Genomic DNA, 16,861 nt, shown 5'->3' with positions numbered 1-16,861 from the left:
TTTCAGAAAGATTATCGCGAAGACAGAGCGATAGTTTATTTTCATCTTAACCGGACATCAAAGTTGATCACTGCAATAATTCATAATTCAATATATTGATACCCGAATTCTTTATCAACTGTTTGTTCAATTGAGACATAAGGGGTAATTTCAAAGCATTTTGAAAGTGACACACTTCCTTCTGCCAGTTGGTGGCGCTATAACTTTGACTCACAGTAGTCACATCCATGCGACCGGCCTCTTCCCGCAAAACACACTGCTGAAGTTTCATCGAGATCAGTTAATGTATGCAGAAGTTATAACACACTTCCTTGCTTTTATGCTGCCTTTATGTGCTTTTTGGAGCTTCAAAGTTCATTTGCAATGTTTTCCACATTCAAACCAAAATATCTGATTTTCTGTTGGTCTGTTTGTTCACTTGAGACATAAGAGGGTGATTTCAAAGCATTTTGAAAGTGACACACTTCCTTCTGCCAGTTGGTGGCGCTATAACTTTGACTCACAGTAGTCACATCCATGCGACCGGCCTCTTCCCACAAACACACTGCTGAAGTTTCATCGAGATCAGTTAATGTATGCAGAAGTTATAACACACTCCCTTCTTTTATGTTACTTTTGATGTGCTTTTGGAGCTTCAAAGTTAATTTGAAATGTGTTCCACATTCAAACCAAAATATCTGACTTTCTGTTGGTCTGAGCTAATGACTGTAAATTAGAAAGTTGTTCGGCCCGACGAGATCTAGAAGTGTTCGAAGTTTCATATTATTACATGCAAGCATGTTTGATATATGGACAAGTGTTTGAATCCCATTCCAGGTGTCGCTGTCGAGCCCCCTGCCACGCCCGGTACCAGATTCAGCCCGGCCCTGATGGCCGCGGGTTCTGACCTGTGTGCAAAGTTTCAAGAGTTTTCGAGCATGTTAAGGGCCCCAAAAGTCCCAGAAACCTTGAAAAACAATCAAACAATCAAAAAGCAAATCTAAACCCAACAGAGAACCCCCCTCCCTCCCCACACACACACACACAAAAAAAATTTGGCAGGCCCATTCTGTCTGTCAGACAGAGAGACACTGAGAGAAAAAACACAGAAAGGGAGGAGGAGGGGTCACTCAGAAAGAGAAAAATTTTAAGAAATCCACATTCAAACCACAATATCTGACTTTCTGTTGGTCGGAGCTAATGACTGTAAATTAGAAAGTTGTTCGGCTCGACGAGAACAATATACACGCCGAGTTTTGTAACTGTAGATAGAACTAACTAAGTTATAACACACTTCATGTGTCCTTTTTAGTCATAAATCAATTTCCTCGCCACGGCCAAACCGTTCGAGATATCAAAAATCCGTCCGAATGTAGCATCCTCAATGTCTTGACTTCATGCCGACCGAGTTTGGTGGCGATTGGATTCATTCTCTAGGCGGAATATATATAATTCCAGACCACGTGTTTCCAAACAACCCATAATAGCCAACTTCCTGTTGGGCTGGCGTAAATCTTAGAGCACGAAAGTTGTTCGGCCCGACGAGATCTACAAGTGTACCGAGTTTCATATCATTACATGCAAGCATGTTTGATATATGGACAAGTGTTCGAATCCCATTCCAGGGGCGCTGTCGAGCCCTCCTGCCACGCCCGGGTACCATCTTCGGTCCGACCCTGATGGCCGCGGGTTCCGACCCATGTGCAAAGTTTCAAGAGTTTTCGAGCACGTTAAGGGCCCCAAAACCTTGAAAAACAAAAATAAAAGCATTTTCACTCCTCAGCAAAATCAGCACCCTCCCCACAGACACAGAGAGACGTAGGGTCAGTGAGAGAGGGAGAGAAAATTCTCCAAAACATCCACATTCAAACCACAATATCTGACTTTCTGTTGGTCTGAGCTAATGACTGTAAATTAGAAAGTTGTCCGGCTCGATGAGAACAATATAATTCCTGAGTTTTGTGACTGTGGGTCAAAGTGTAAAGCAACCCCCACTTTTGTCAAAAGGTGGCGCTACTGAGCCCCTGCACCACGCCCGTTTCTGAAACTTTGCACATGTGTACTGGCTAATAAATGTGATGTGTCTGTCGAGTTTCATGCAATTTCAAGTATGCTAAGAGTCTCAAAAGCATCAAAAAGAATATTCGAGTTTGAAGCGTTGCCGCGGTGACAGTATCGAAGATATCAATAATCCTTTCACATGTCTACATCTGCCGTGTGTTTACATTATACACCTAAAGTTTTAAGTAAATCGGGTAAAAATAAGTGGGTGATTTCAAAGCATTTTGAAAGTGACACACTTCCTTCTGCCAGTTGGTGGCGCTATAACTTTGACTGACAATAGTCACATCCATGCGATCGGCTTCTTCCAGCGATCACGCTGCTGCGGTTTCATGGAGATCAATTAATGTATGCAGAAGTTATAACACACTTCCTGTTTCTCTTTTCGCGCCATCATTTCGTTTCCTCGCCACGGCCAAACCGTTAGAGATATCAAAAATCTGCCGGCAATTTTTCATGCTCAATGTCTTGACATCATGCTGACCGAGTTTGGTGGCGATTGGTGGAATTCTCTGGGAGGAGTATTCCAAATTCCATTGCGTGCGTTTTTCAAACAACCCTAAATAGACGGTTTCCTGTTGGTCTGGGGTAAAAAGTAAAAGTATGAAGGATATATGAAACGATGAGATCTATATGTGTACCGAGTTTCATATTATTACATGCAAGCGTGTTTGAGTTATAGACCAAGTTTTCGTACCCTGTTCCAGGGGGCGCTGTCGAGCCCCCCTGCCACGCCCGGGTACCAGCTTCAGCCCGGCCCTAATGGCCGCGGGTTCTGACCCGTGTGCAAAGTTTCAAGAGTTTTTGAGCACGTTAAGAGCCCCAAAAGTGCCCCAATAGTCGTAAAAAAAAAAATAATAATAATAATAATAATAATAATCCTAACGAAAACAATAGGGTCCTGCGCACTTTGTGCTTGGGCCCTAATAATTATAATAATAATAATAATCCTAACGAAAACAATAGGGTCCTACGCACTTTGTGCTTGGGCCCTAACAAGCCAAAACGAAATAATTTAAAGCGAAAGTAAATGTAAGGGGCATTATGCTCACGTAACTCTCTCATTAGAATCACGTTGCAATATCAACAGGAAAAAAAATCATCCTTTTCACATGCTAAAAATGTGCTTGGAGCGTGCACGTAGCTTACGCTGAATAGTAGGCTACGAATTGTAGGCCTACTACTGACTATTTTAACAGAGCAGTGTGATTTTTATATTAGTTGACTATTTTATTATCATATTTTGCCAACTTTTCACCGCATATTACGCACATTGGTATTGCTGCATGGACTGCGTCCGAACAGTTGACAAACCCAAACTTCAAAAAATCATCTTTATATGGCCTTACTCCGGTTTCTGCTTTTTCTTTGCTGGGAAAGTACTGCTACTCTGTTGACATGCATCGCCTTCATTATCTTCCCTGCTGATCTCCGCTGTTCGCGGCAGGGTTTGATGGTTGACCGCGTTTTCTGCTGCTTCATTTAAAGGGGTCTCGGTCTCTGACCCTCTTTTTCTTGTGAAAAAATCATAAATGGTTTTTGACTTTGGTTTGCTCATGTTCAGCATAAAATAAATTCATTACGGGCTACTAATTTCATGGTACCGAATATTTTCATCATCTCATGGGAAAATAAAATAAAATGGCTGCATATCAACAACACTGCGCACAAGGTTTTTTGTTTTGTTTTGTGTTGCCTAGGGCTACGAGTAGGTCGGTCAGCCGGTCAGGTGACATGTGGATTATTTATTTTGCATGAATTTGAATGTTTTTTTTTTTTTGTGTACTTCTTAATCAAAGCTATTATTATTCATATTAATATTATTAAAAAACGAAATAATAATAATTATTTTTTTTTAAATTTTAAATCACTGGCGACCCATTTTTTAATTCTCGCGACCCACCCGAGGGTCACGACCCAGGGTTTGAAAACCACTGGCCTAGATGAGCCTCTTCGTTTGGAGGAGATAGCATCTTGCATTCTAACCATGAAAAACAACAAAGCTGCTGGTCCTGAAGGCTCCCCCTACGGAATTTTTTAAAAGGTTTTCCACCCAGTTATCCCCCTTATTATTAGAACTATACAATCATTCCCTAGATCAAGGTTTCTTATCGTCATCCTTAAACCAAGCTTTGATTTCCTTAATCTTAAAGAAGAACAAAAACCCTAGACTATATGTGGCAGCTACAGACCCATTAGCCTAATTAATAATGATGTCAAATTACTAGCTAAAGTATTGGCCAAACGTTTAGAGGCTCAACTTCCGTCCATTATATTAGATGATCAAACTGGTTTATACTGGGTTGCCAGCTGTCATCCAATATACGGAGGCTTCTGAATATTATTCTTACTCCATCTGGAGCATCAAGATAATATCTCACTAGACACGGAGAAGGCTTTTGACCGTGTGGAGTGGGATTATTTATTCATGGTTTTACGGAAATTTGGATTCGGATCTAAACTAATCTCATGGATCCGTTTACTGTATTCCACTCCCTCGGCTTGTGTAAAAACTAACTCTGAATCATCTCCTTATTTCTCTCTTTCCCGTGGCACGCTTCAGGGATGCCCACTTTCAACTCTTCTTTTTGCTCTGGCTATAGAGCCTCTCTCTATAGCCTTGAAGATGACCTCAGTGTTTTCAGGTATTTATAGAGGAGGAAGGGAACATCGTGTCTCATTATATGCAGACGATCTCCTGTTATATGTTTTAGACCCACTTAACTGTATGGATAACATAATGCATCTGTTGAATGAGTTTGGCTTTATTTCTGGATACAAGTTGAACTTGGCTAAAAGTGAGTGTTTTCCCATAAATGAATTAGCAAAGGAAATTCCTTCAGCTATGCTCCCTTTTCACGTGTCTCCCACAGGATTCTGTTATTTAGGGGTTCATATATCAAACTCATTCAAGTCATTGCACAAAGAAAATTTTACAAAATGAATGGACCGCATTAAGGTAGATCTTCAGCGTTGGAGCGGTCTTCCATTATCATTAGTAGGTAGGACTGAATCAGTTAAAATGAACATCCTACCACGAATACTTTTTTTATTTCAAACAGTTCCCATTTTTCTCTCTAAATCTTTTTTTTAAATCATTTGATGTCATGATATCCTCGTATATTTGGGCAGGCAAGCCTAAACGTGTACGCAAGTCAACTCTTCAAAGAACCAAACAAGATGAGGGTCTCGCTCTTCCAAAATTTCTTCTCTACTATTGGGCAGCTAACATCCAGAAAATATATGCATTGTGTAACTCTCTGGATATAAATTGGTGTATGATAGAAGCTAAATCCTGCAGGTCATCCTCGTTATCCGCATTAGTTTTTGACTCCAATTTGCGGCGCCTCTCTACATACACCACTAACCCGATTGTACTTTCTTCGCTTAAAATCTGGAAACGGTTTCGTCAGCATTTTAGATTAAGCACATTGTTCACTCTTATGCCTATTTGTGGTAAATTTCTATGATTGTTTAAAAAAAAAACAGCAGGTTGTAAAATTTTCCATGTATGCCATGCATATATTGGCATTTAAGAATCTGCTTAATAAAGAAAATTATAAAAGTCCATCACCCTATTTCGCCATTGCAAAGCCTTTCTATTAAACTAAGGGGAGAACTTAAGGCACATCCCGTTATCTCGTATTTGCATGCGGTTTGGAAAAAGTGTGTTTAATTCTGACATTTATTTATATGTGGCCTTGAGCATATTGCTGAACCCAAAATAAAGTATTAATAAGTCCCCTTTCTGTTGGTCAGAGTGGTTTGTGAGGGGGCTACTACACTCTACTACACAGTGGAGATCTTTTGAAAATTTGCTTGTATCCTGGGTGATGGGATGGTTATTAACATTGGGGATAAATACTTAAAAAGTTAGGTCCTAGCCGGAGTCATGATTTGCAGAAGATTCATCCTCAGGTGTGGAAGTCGGCTGGGGCACCCTCGATTAGGGAGTGGTGCGGTGGAGATGGGCGGGGTGGTGGTGTTTGAGGAGATGATTTCTAGAAAGCTGGTGAAATGGTATTTGTTTGTCAGGAAGTGTGGGGGTATTTGGCTTTTTTGGAGGGTTCTTGGGGAGGGGCTGTGGATAGGGATTTGTAGATTATTTGGGTATGTGTATTATTGATGTTGTTTGAAATTATGTTTGTATTATTGATGCTGCTTAGGCTGCTTAGTCTGCTTAGCATTGCATTTTACTTGTTGCTGCCGGTGCCAAGCTCGAGTCTGTGTATGTAGTCTGCTAGTTTTTTAGCATCACTTATATATCTGTTTTCAGCCTTTAATCCTTGACATCTGCCATTTTTCAGCGCGCATCGCCTTTTCCCCATATTATTATCTTATCGTGATTCAACTGCGCGCATATTCCACCGGCATCCACTTTCTATTTTTAGCGCGATTAAACTGCATGTATTTTACAGCGTGCACCCATTTTTCTCTGTGTTGCACGTATTATTGCATCGATCTCAAAGCACCGCTTATCAAGAACAACCAACAACAACAAACAATTGCGTGAGGGATTCACATCAATCTCAAACCCTCACCGCTCATGAACAACCAACAACAACAAACAATTTGCGGTAAGTCATGGCATCCGCTCATGTTATTTCTTCCTGCATTGAATGTCACATGTTTACAATAACCTCCATCAGCAGTGAGGGATTCACATGTGATAAAAGTAAGGACTGTAGAGCCCCCGCAGCAGGGCATTTGGGTGACGTCTCGGTGGCATACTTGCTCAGCAAAGAGACACCACTCTCCCGTTCGTGTTAGGGTTTCCAATCTATTCTCCCCACTCAGTGATGCACCCACTGAGAATCATGTTGAAAGAGCCCTTGTTATTGGTGATTCTATTGTAAGGAACATGGAAATAGAGACTCCAGCCTATTGTTAATTGCATTACTAATTAATTCAAATAAAATTTACAAGTGCTGGCTAATGCTAAACGTAGATTTTCTAAACTTGTTATTCATGTCAGCACTAACGATGTCCAGCTTCGCCAGTCGGAGATCACTAAAGATAATGTTAAAGAGGTGTGTAAATTTGAAAAAACAATGTCAGACACTGTAATATGCTCTGGTCCCCTCCCTGCTCATCTTGGTGATGAAGTTTATAGTAGATTAATGTCACTGAATGTCTGAGTGGTGTCTGGAAAATATAGAAATAATAGAATAGGATTTATAGACAATTGGAAGAGTTTTTTGGGGTAGATCTGACCTACCAAAGAGAGACAGAGGGGAAGGTGACGCTCTCCTCTCTAGTAATTTGAATCATAGTCTTAATAATGATAGTATTTGACTAACTGGGGCCCAGGTCAGAAAGCAGACAAACTGGTTAATCCGAACATCTTCTAGCTGCCTTGAGATGTCACATAAACTACAACACATAGAGACAGTATCACTTAGATATCTCATTTAGTCTCTGTTCCCTGAAATACCAACCACAAAACCCTCACTAAATCATTTAGAAAAAATTTGATTAAGGTCAAACGGGCCTTATTCTGATTTCCTTGGTAAATTTGCTAATCTTTTAACAGATCTTGTAGTTACTGTAGATATAGCTTTAATTGTTGGTGACTTCAACATTCACATAGATAATGAAAATGACACATTGGGATTAGCATTTATCGATATTCTCAACTCTCTTGGAGTCAGACAAAATGTAACAGGACCAACTCATAGTCACAATCATATGCTAGATTTAATTCTTTCATATGGAGTTGATGTTGATATTATAGAAATTCTGCAGCAGAGCGATGATATCTCGGATCATTACCTTGTCTCTTGTATACTGCGATCAGCTAATGTTACTCAATCTACACCACGCTATAATTCAGGTAGAACTATTCTGGGGTGTAGTGGTGGTAGATGGTGTAGTGGTCTAAAGCACATAACTGGTAATCTGCTAATAAGAAGGTCGTTGGTTCGATCCCCACAGCCAACACCATTGTGTCCTTGAGCAAGGCACTTAACTCCAGGTTGCTCTGGGGGGATTGTCCCTGTAATAAGGGCTTAATAAATGTAAATGTATTCTTTTGACCACTAAAGAAAGCTTCACTAATAATCCTCCAGATCTATTTCATACACTCAATAAACCCCAAAGCCCAGAAGAACTTGATGAAATAACAAAAAATATAAATGCAGTCTCCTCTAGCACTCTTGATAGTGTTGCCCCCATTCGAATAAAAAAATTAAAGCACAACTTTAGACCCTGCACAATGATCACACTCATGCTATCAAGAGAGCAGCTCAGAAAATGGAGCGCATGTGGAAGAATACAAAATTAGAAGTATTTCGTGGTGCATGGAAGGATAGTGTCTGTAGCTACAGACAGGCACTAAACGCTGCTAGGTCAGCATATTTTAGTAAACTCATAGAAAATAACCACAGCAATCCTAGGTGTTTATTTAGTACTGTGGCTAAATTGGTTAGGAATAATGCCTCAACAGAACCAGAACTGCAGCACCAGAGTTATGACTTAATTAATTTCTTTACAGATAAAATGTAAATAATCAGAAATAAGATTGGAATTATAAAATCATCTGTCATAGCACCTCAGAAAACAGTGTCTCATAATCTTCCTCACATTCAACTTCAATCCTTTGCTGTCTTAGGTCATGAAGAGCTAACAAAACTTATCGAAACATCAAAAGCCTCAACATGTTTGTTAGATCCAATACCAACTAAGCTCTTAAAAGAGGTACCTCCTGTCATTTCAGCACCTCTTCTTAATTTGATTAACTCCTCTCTATCCTTAGGATATGTCACAAGAAACATTAAAATGGCAGTTATCAAACCGCATATTAAGAAACCACAACTTGATCCCGGAGAACTGGCTAGTTATAGACCAATTTTAAATCTCCCATTTATGTCAAAAATACTAGAAAAGGCAGTATCCTCCCAAATATGTTCATATCTACAGAGAAATAGTATATATGAAAAATTTCAGTCAGGATTTAGGCCTCATCACAGTACAGAGACTGCACTTATCAGAGCTACAAATGACTTGCTCTTATCATCTGATCCTATTCAGCAGACCGCTACCAATTTGTCTATATAAAGGAGGAATTGTTAAAGGTCCCCTGACATGAAATTTTCACTTTCTGAGGTTTTTAACATTAATATTAGTTCCCCTAGCCTGTATTTGGTCCCCTCATGTCTAGAAATTTCAGTCGGTGTAAACCGAGTTTTGGCTATCTTTCTCTGCCTGTGAGAAAATGAGATCTCAGACGGGCTGATCTTGAATCTCCCCCTATATGACGTCATATAGGGGGAGGTTACCTCCCCCTTCTCTGCTTTGCGGAATTATTTTGCGTATAATTCTGTACCAAGGCTGAATTTTGTAAAAGAGATTTCAGATACAGTACTAGGGACCACTAAGGCCTATATCAAAGCCTACAAAAGAAGCATGTCAGGGGACCTTTAAACCAAACAAAAGTAAAGTATGAAGTGCCACAGGGATATGTTTTAGGGCCTCTTCTTTTCTGCTTGTAAATGCTTCCCCTGGGAGATATTATCAGGAATACGTTTCCACTGTTATACCAACAATACCCAACTTTATATTTCTTCAAAACCTGATGAGATTTCACAATTCTCCAAATTAGCAGAGGGTACCAATGAAATAAAAGATTGGATGGCCAGAAATTTCCTTCTACTCAATTCCGACAAAACAGAGGTACTAAATACTGGACCAAATAGCTCTAAAAATAAGCAGCTAAAATATAATTTGACTCTCGATGGATGTACTGTTACATCATCTTCAACAGTGAAGAAATTAGGTGTTATATTTGATACCAATCTGTCATTGGAAACTCAAATTACCAAAGGTTGTAGAACAGCATTCTTCCTCCTAAAAAAATACAGAATTGCTAGATTACGGCACATGCTCTCTGTTGCTGATGCCGGAAATCTAATTCATGCATTCATGACCTCAAGACTAGATTATCGTAATGCATTACTGGGAGGATGTCCAGCATGATCAATAAATAAACTTCAATTGGTTCAAAATGAAGCAGCAAGAGTGCTAAGTTGAACCAGGAAATATGATCATATTAGTCCCATTTTATCATTACATAGGCTACCTGTTAATTTCATATTAATTAAAAAATTCTGTTAACTACATACAAAGCTTAGAATGGTCTAGCTCTGCAGTACTTAAGTGACGTTCTACCATGCTATATTTCATCACATTCATTACGATCACAAAATTCTGGCCTGTTAATAGTTCCTAGAATATCAAAATCCACAAAAGGAGGTAGATCTTTTTCATATTTGGCTCTTAACCCTTTCCAGCCAAAGTGTTCAAATTTGGGAATAATTATTCCTGTGGTTCCTGTCTCAATATCTTCGTTGTCCAATCACCGATTTTATTTCCAATGCCAAATACTCATGACAACATAAGCTAAAAACACATATGATTGGTTAAGGGGTTACTGGGCATGAATAATAAATGTATCGTCATCTGTGTCATCCTCCATTTGCCTGGGCGGAGCCAGAGGGGATATCATGGGAGATTACCTCCAGTGTTGGATTTACTGCTTCAAACTGAAAACTGAGGCGATCTTTCAAGGTAAGACAAGTTATTTAACATGTGCTGTCAATATTGTCTTTTGAAAGTCAAAACATATTTTTGTAGGAGTAACTGTAGTAATTTCTAGAAAAAATTGCATGACCATCTGCGTTCATCGGACAGGCAGCTAGCCTATATTTGTAAGCAAATTTCTGTGAAACTTAATTTAAAAAAAAGGCTAGCAATACTATGTATATTTTTAGTTAAATATCAGTAACTTTTTGGGCCAATTTTGTTGCTTGTGGAAGATATTCAAACCTTTTTAGTTACAAAGCATTTATTTGTAGTACCGCTGCTAACTTCTTTTTTTCCTGGAAAAAAAACGAGCCTCTTCTTTTTCTATAAATGTTTTTTGACAGTTTCTGTGAAACTAGCTAAATAAACATTAGCTAGCAATACTATGTAAATTTTTAACTAAATATCAATAATTTTTTTGCCAATTATGTTGCTTAAAAATCCGCCTAAGGTAATGTGAGACAGAGAGCAGATTTTACTTTCTTTTCTTTTTTGACGCTGTTCAGACCTGTCTGTAAACTGGCCTGCTAGTGAGATAAGTTATCTAGCTTGTTGATTTTACTATGTCATATTTTTTTTTTATGTCTTTCTATAGTTTATCAAATAGCCTTACCCTTCCATCACACAGACATTATATGATTTTAGATTGTGTGTAGCTTTCTGTACACAAGGAAATTGTGAGAGGGCTGTTTGCATTTGGACATTCTGGTTAGTCTATTCAGTGTACGGATTTGTGAAGGACACACTGCTGGCTACCAATTGTGTACTTTTTTCTGTTATAGAGTTGGATAGAGACTATGGCTCCTGGCTTTTGAGGGTATGAACACACAGGAGGAAGATCTGCTGGACCATGAACTACTGCATGAACACCCGGACCACAAGGAGATGGAGGATGAGATGGAACCTGATCCCCAGCCAAGACCATCAACTGCGTGTGTGTGTGTGTGTGTGTGTGTGTGTGTGTGTGTGTGTGTGTATGAATGTGTATGTGTTGTTTGTTTCTATTTCTCATATGACTGATACTCACAGTAACACTAACACTGTTATTATTTTGGGTATGGCTAGCCATTCTCGCACACGTCCCATGTCATCTAGAAAGCGTAAATGCTTCCATGACTCTGTTTCTTATCCTTCGTACTCTGACATCGATTCACAGGCACCAAAACCTCTCCCATTTAAGCCTAGCCGTCAATCCAGTATTGACTTAGGTAGTATGCATCAGGCCGTGCGGTCAACCACCAATATGATGTTATGAGAAATTGACTTTTTCATGCTGTTTTTACTCAGGCTGTAGTTGCTGAGATATGCTGCTTTACAAACCGTCAGGGGTGGAAGCTCGTCCTAAACTGTCCATCATATTCCAGCTACCAAGGAGCTTGGATGGAGGTGACCCCCAATTAATTAAAAAACATTTAATTAACATGCATTGCTCGTTTACATGAGGTTTTCAATTCTCCCTGATTCCCATCATAATTGGGGAACCAAGTCACTTCAGGGCTCGTGGGCGAGGGGATTTATGTCGCATGACTACTACAAAGCACTTTTAGCAGCTCTACATAATCAAGATCGCCTTAGGAAGTTGCGTTATCTTATGGACCAGCTCAAACAAAAATGCCAGCAGCTCTTTCAGCTTAACCAAAATCTTGCAATAGATGAACGTATTGTCAAGTCTAAAGCTCGGTCAGGATTTAAATAATACATGAAGGGCAAGACTACTCTGTGGGGTTTAAATTATGGGTAATTGCAACAACAGAGCTTGTTTACACAGGTAGTCATGATGGGCGTCACTGACTTGGCCACCAAAGTAGTTGATTCGTTACTGCAGCCATTCAAAGACCAGGGCAGCAATGTTTGGTTTGACTACTTTTACACATCCACAGCTCTTATGGTTAAGCTGTTAGAAATGGGAACTAATGCCTGTGGGACATGCAGGGTGAATCGTAAACTGTTTCCTGCAGAATTTAAAAACATCAAAAGATGGGAACACAAGACAGCTCGTGGGGATATGAGGTGGTGTAGGATTGAGGGGAATATACTTGTAATTCAGTGGAAGGACACAATTGTGACCCGTCACGGAAACCAGTGACACAAGTCGGCAGCACAACTTGTGAGCAAAATGAGAAACAAGTGTTTTTTTCCAAAATTGGTGATTTCCGCTTTTTTGCAGAATCTGTTAGCTGAGATCATGAAGAAGCCTCTCCATGTTTGAGATAACAGTATTGGTATATTTAAAAGCGTACATTTTGAGGTTGAAATCGGCTTGTTTTTCGGAGATTCTAGCATGCAGTAGGGGCGTATCATTGTCTGTGTGTATTTCCGTACTGAATAGCCGCCGGCGCTTTTGCCCCCGCCCCCAACAGCGTGGCTACTTATTATGCAGCGCTCTAGCCGGCTCTATCTGATATCAAAATTCAATGAAGATGGACGCCGCAAAGAATGTCGCAGACGAGCTGAACCGTGGCCGTTACAACGAAAATGTTTTGAAGTACTTCTTCGACAAGCCGGATGCTTATGAACAAGCGTTCACTGATTCTGAAGACGATCTGAGCGACGATGAAAGTGGAATGTCACTTTATCAACCAACCACCTGAATTTAGTTTTACATTCTTGTATGAAAAGCACTCAGTGTACATAAGAGTTGCCTATACAGTTTTATCGGTAGATGCTAAGAGACATTTATTTATTACCTGTTTGCAAACTTTTTTTTTCTTTGATGGCACATTTTCCTGACCTTTTTGCTCCCCCTGTGCTTTACAGGGGGAGCTTTACAGGGGTATGGCTTATCTAAATGAGATGTAAATGAGCCCTATTGTCACTCCCAGCAGCAGAGAGAGGTGAGAACTGCACAATCTTTTGAGGCCGTTTTCTACCCTTTTAGCTTTTTTGAGTGCCCACCTTCAAATGGCCACAACTTCTCCAAATATTGTCAGATTTCCATGTGTTACAAATCGTTGGAAAGCTTGGAGACTACACTTTCAGAATATGTGAATAACTCAAAATGCCCCAAAACCGACTTGTGTCCCTACTTTCCGTGATCGGTCACAATTGCTGATACATATGTCTCCAATTTACACAATGTGAATTGCAGAATTGAGACGTGGAAGTACGCGTCCTTCATGTCTACCGCTGTGAACCAATCTAGATCCTGGACGCAAGTTAAGATGTGTTTTTGCGTGAGCATTTTGAACGGGAACAATGAAGTAAGGGCTGTAGAAACCCTTCTTCATTTCGGTTAGAGGGACAGGATCTATCGCATCTTTGAGTAAAAGAGTAGCGATTTCCGCACGCAGGGATTTGGCATGTTTGCCGTGTACTGCAGTAAAGCGGACGCCCATGAAGGGGGGCTGGGGCTTGGCAAACTGAATTGCGTAACCGAGTCGGTTGGTCCGGCCAGTCAGCGTGACGGGTTGGGAAGTGAAACCCACGCATCCAATCTCCGTGCTAGGGGCACCAAATGGACGAGTATTTTTGACGTACCTGGTGGGGCGGAGCGGAGCAAGGGTGCAGACTTGCAGTGGGGCAGGATGTGAGAGATGGCCTCCATCTGTTTCTTCACCGTGGAGAACTGCTGGGCGAAGTCCTCGACAGTGTCGCCGAAGAGGCCGAACTGGGAGACTGGGGTGTCGAGAAAGCGAGTCTTGTCGGTCTCACGCATCTCGACCAAGTTCAGCCACAGATGACGTTCCTGGACCACGAGCGTGGCCATCACTTACCCGAGTGACTTCACTGTGACCTTCGTGGGAGTTTGTGTAAGAGTGAGGTTGGTCTCTGAGCGCAGTTCCTGCAGCACATCGGGATCGGGGCTACCCACATGCAGCTCTTTGTGCGCCTTGGCCTGGTGGACTTGCAGGAGGGCCATGGCGTGCAGGGCAGAAGTAGCTCTGGGGGTAAAACAAAGTTTCCCAATAGCAGTATCAAATAAATCAAAAGCAGAAGGGGGCGCAATACTGTTTTGAGTATTAGTGCCGACTAGTTCCAAGACCCCTGTGGGAATATCTATGGTTCGAAAAGTAATGCTTATATAACAGGGACCAAGCCAGCAACATTTGTTTGTGAAAGCAAGATAAATTCAGAGGGAATTTGTCAATTTTGTTTGGAGATAACAAAATTGGGTACAACATTCCAAAGAGAATTTGGATTTAGAATGAAATATCTAATCCAATAAATAAAAATATATATATATATTATTTAGAGTACAGAAATCAAGGATGTTCAATCCACCTGATTCAAGTTTTCGTTATTATAGATTTCCTAATATAATGTGTTTTGTTTCTCCAAAGAAAATTAAATAAAGCAGTATTTTAGCTTTACACATCTCCTTAGAAACATCGAGTGAAGTGGCAGCATAGACTAATATTGACAGTCCCTCAGTTTTGCACAATTAAAGGAATTTTATTTTGATTTTTTTTTTTTATTTAATACAAAATTATACATATAACCAAGGCAAATGTTTTCTTTCTACAGTGCGTAAGAATATCGAATGAAAGGCTCAACACAGTTTAACAAAACAGAAATACAAATTTGAAATCATATCTTACATTAACTTAGGGTTAAAGATAAGAATAACTAAAATAAAAATAAAGTTGAAATTTAAAAAATTAAGGGGCAATATCACACCAAATCATATGAAATCAAAAGATCAAGCGGCTTCATCGCACTCCCACCTCTCATTCCCTCAAGGGCTCTAGAAAAACACTTTAAATCATTTTTGAACATAACAAGTAGTGGGAGGGATTTAAAAAATCTACATTTATGAATTAAATATTTTGCCATTATTACAATGTTATTAATCAAATAAAAATTAACACAGCAGTGTTTGGGAATTCCAAATAAAATATGTTGTAAAGTAAAAGCAAAACCATCAACAACCACCTCCTTTTCTAGCAACCAGTCCTGAACTAATATCCAGAAGATTTTGGACAAATTGCATGTAAAGAAGATATGGTCAGTGTCTTCAGAATGGTTATTACAGAAAGAACAGGGGACAATATCTATATTAAATTTTTGATTTAAGAATTTGTTAGAAGGATAAATTTCATTTAAGATTCTGAAGTGTGTTTCTTTTGCTTTAGGGGGAATGGGAAAACTTAAATAAGCTGTTCTAATATATTTTACAGTAGTCTTATTAAACATGTGATCTAATTAATTTATTTTAATTTGACAGGGATAATATGTTTTTAAGACAACCTGACTTAAATACTTGTTAGTACAATGAGCACTTTTAAAATTAATATCTTCAATGAATAAAGTGGGAAGAGCTGGATTAACATTAGCATAAGAAAGAGCGCATCTCATCAGCATTTTTATGCCAGAAGGTATTGCATTAATGACAGTGAAGAACTCTTTGGGGTGACAAGTAAATCCATGCTTTAATGTAAAAGTATTATAGTTTAAAAGGTTACCCTTTTCATCCATTAGATCCCTCACCGACCATATACTTCTGCTTAGCCAATTTTTAAAGCATAAAGATTTGTTCCTGTGCAATATATATTTATTGTTCCAAATAGAAACACTATGAGGTGTAAAATTGTGTGTATGTGCCAATTTCCAAAATAAGAGAACTTGTTGATGGAATGTTGATAGTTTCACCGGGAGTTTGGATTGAATTCCACCAAATTCTTGAAATAAAGCTGAAGGGACTGTAAACCAAAAACTATCTTCATTACATACAAACATTTTTAGCCATTTGAGTTTTAACAAAATATTCATGTTTTCAAATTCAATCACATTCAAACCACCTCCAAATAAAATTATACATTTTTCGGGAACATGTTTTAATAAAATTTGCAGGGGGAGCTAAAGAAAGAGCGGGATAAACTAATCTGGATAAATATTCGACTTTGAAAGTCGACCAAAAATTGAAAGGTCTCTCTGTAACCAGCAATTTAAGATTCAGTTTGCTTTTTGTAGATTATTTTCAAAATTGTCTTTCATACAGATTTTCTGATCTTTGGAAATTGTAATGCCTAAATATGTCACCTTATTATTTACTGGAATATTATGCAGACAAGAGATATCACTCTGGTGAAGGGCAAAAAGTTTGCATTTGTTTAAATTTAGCTGGAGTCCTGATGCCTTAGAAAAGATATTAACTAATGAAATAGCCAGAGGAATTTGATCCTTGTTTTTTAAGAATAACGTAGTATCATCTGCCAATTGACTAATTGCTATACTTTTATCAAATACATTTAATTTCTGTACTGTTCGATCATGAATAACTAAAGTAGACAACATGTCTGCA

General features: G+C 39.2%; 1 protein-coding gene across 2 annotated transcripts in view; it reads right to left on the bottom strand.

The window, feature by feature from the left end:
• The window catches only part of LOC127644551 (gastrula zinc finger protein XlCGF57.1-like), a 532,867-nt gene that overhangs the window by 347,151 nt on the left and 168,855 nt on the right, over positions 1–16,861 (bottom strand). The window lies entirely within an intron of this gene.

This window comes from Xyrauchen texanus, chromosome 6 (assembly GCF_025860055.1).
Source record: "Xyrauchen texanus isolate HMW12.3.18 chromosome 6, RBS_HiC_50CHRs, whole genome shotgun sequence".
Taxonomy (NCBI): Eukaryota; Metazoa; Chordata; class Actinopteri; order Cypriniformes; family Catostomidae; genus Xyrauchen; species Xyrauchen texanus.
Note: the sequence above shows the minus strand (reverse complement) of the source record. Positions and strands in the feature narration are given on the sequence as shown.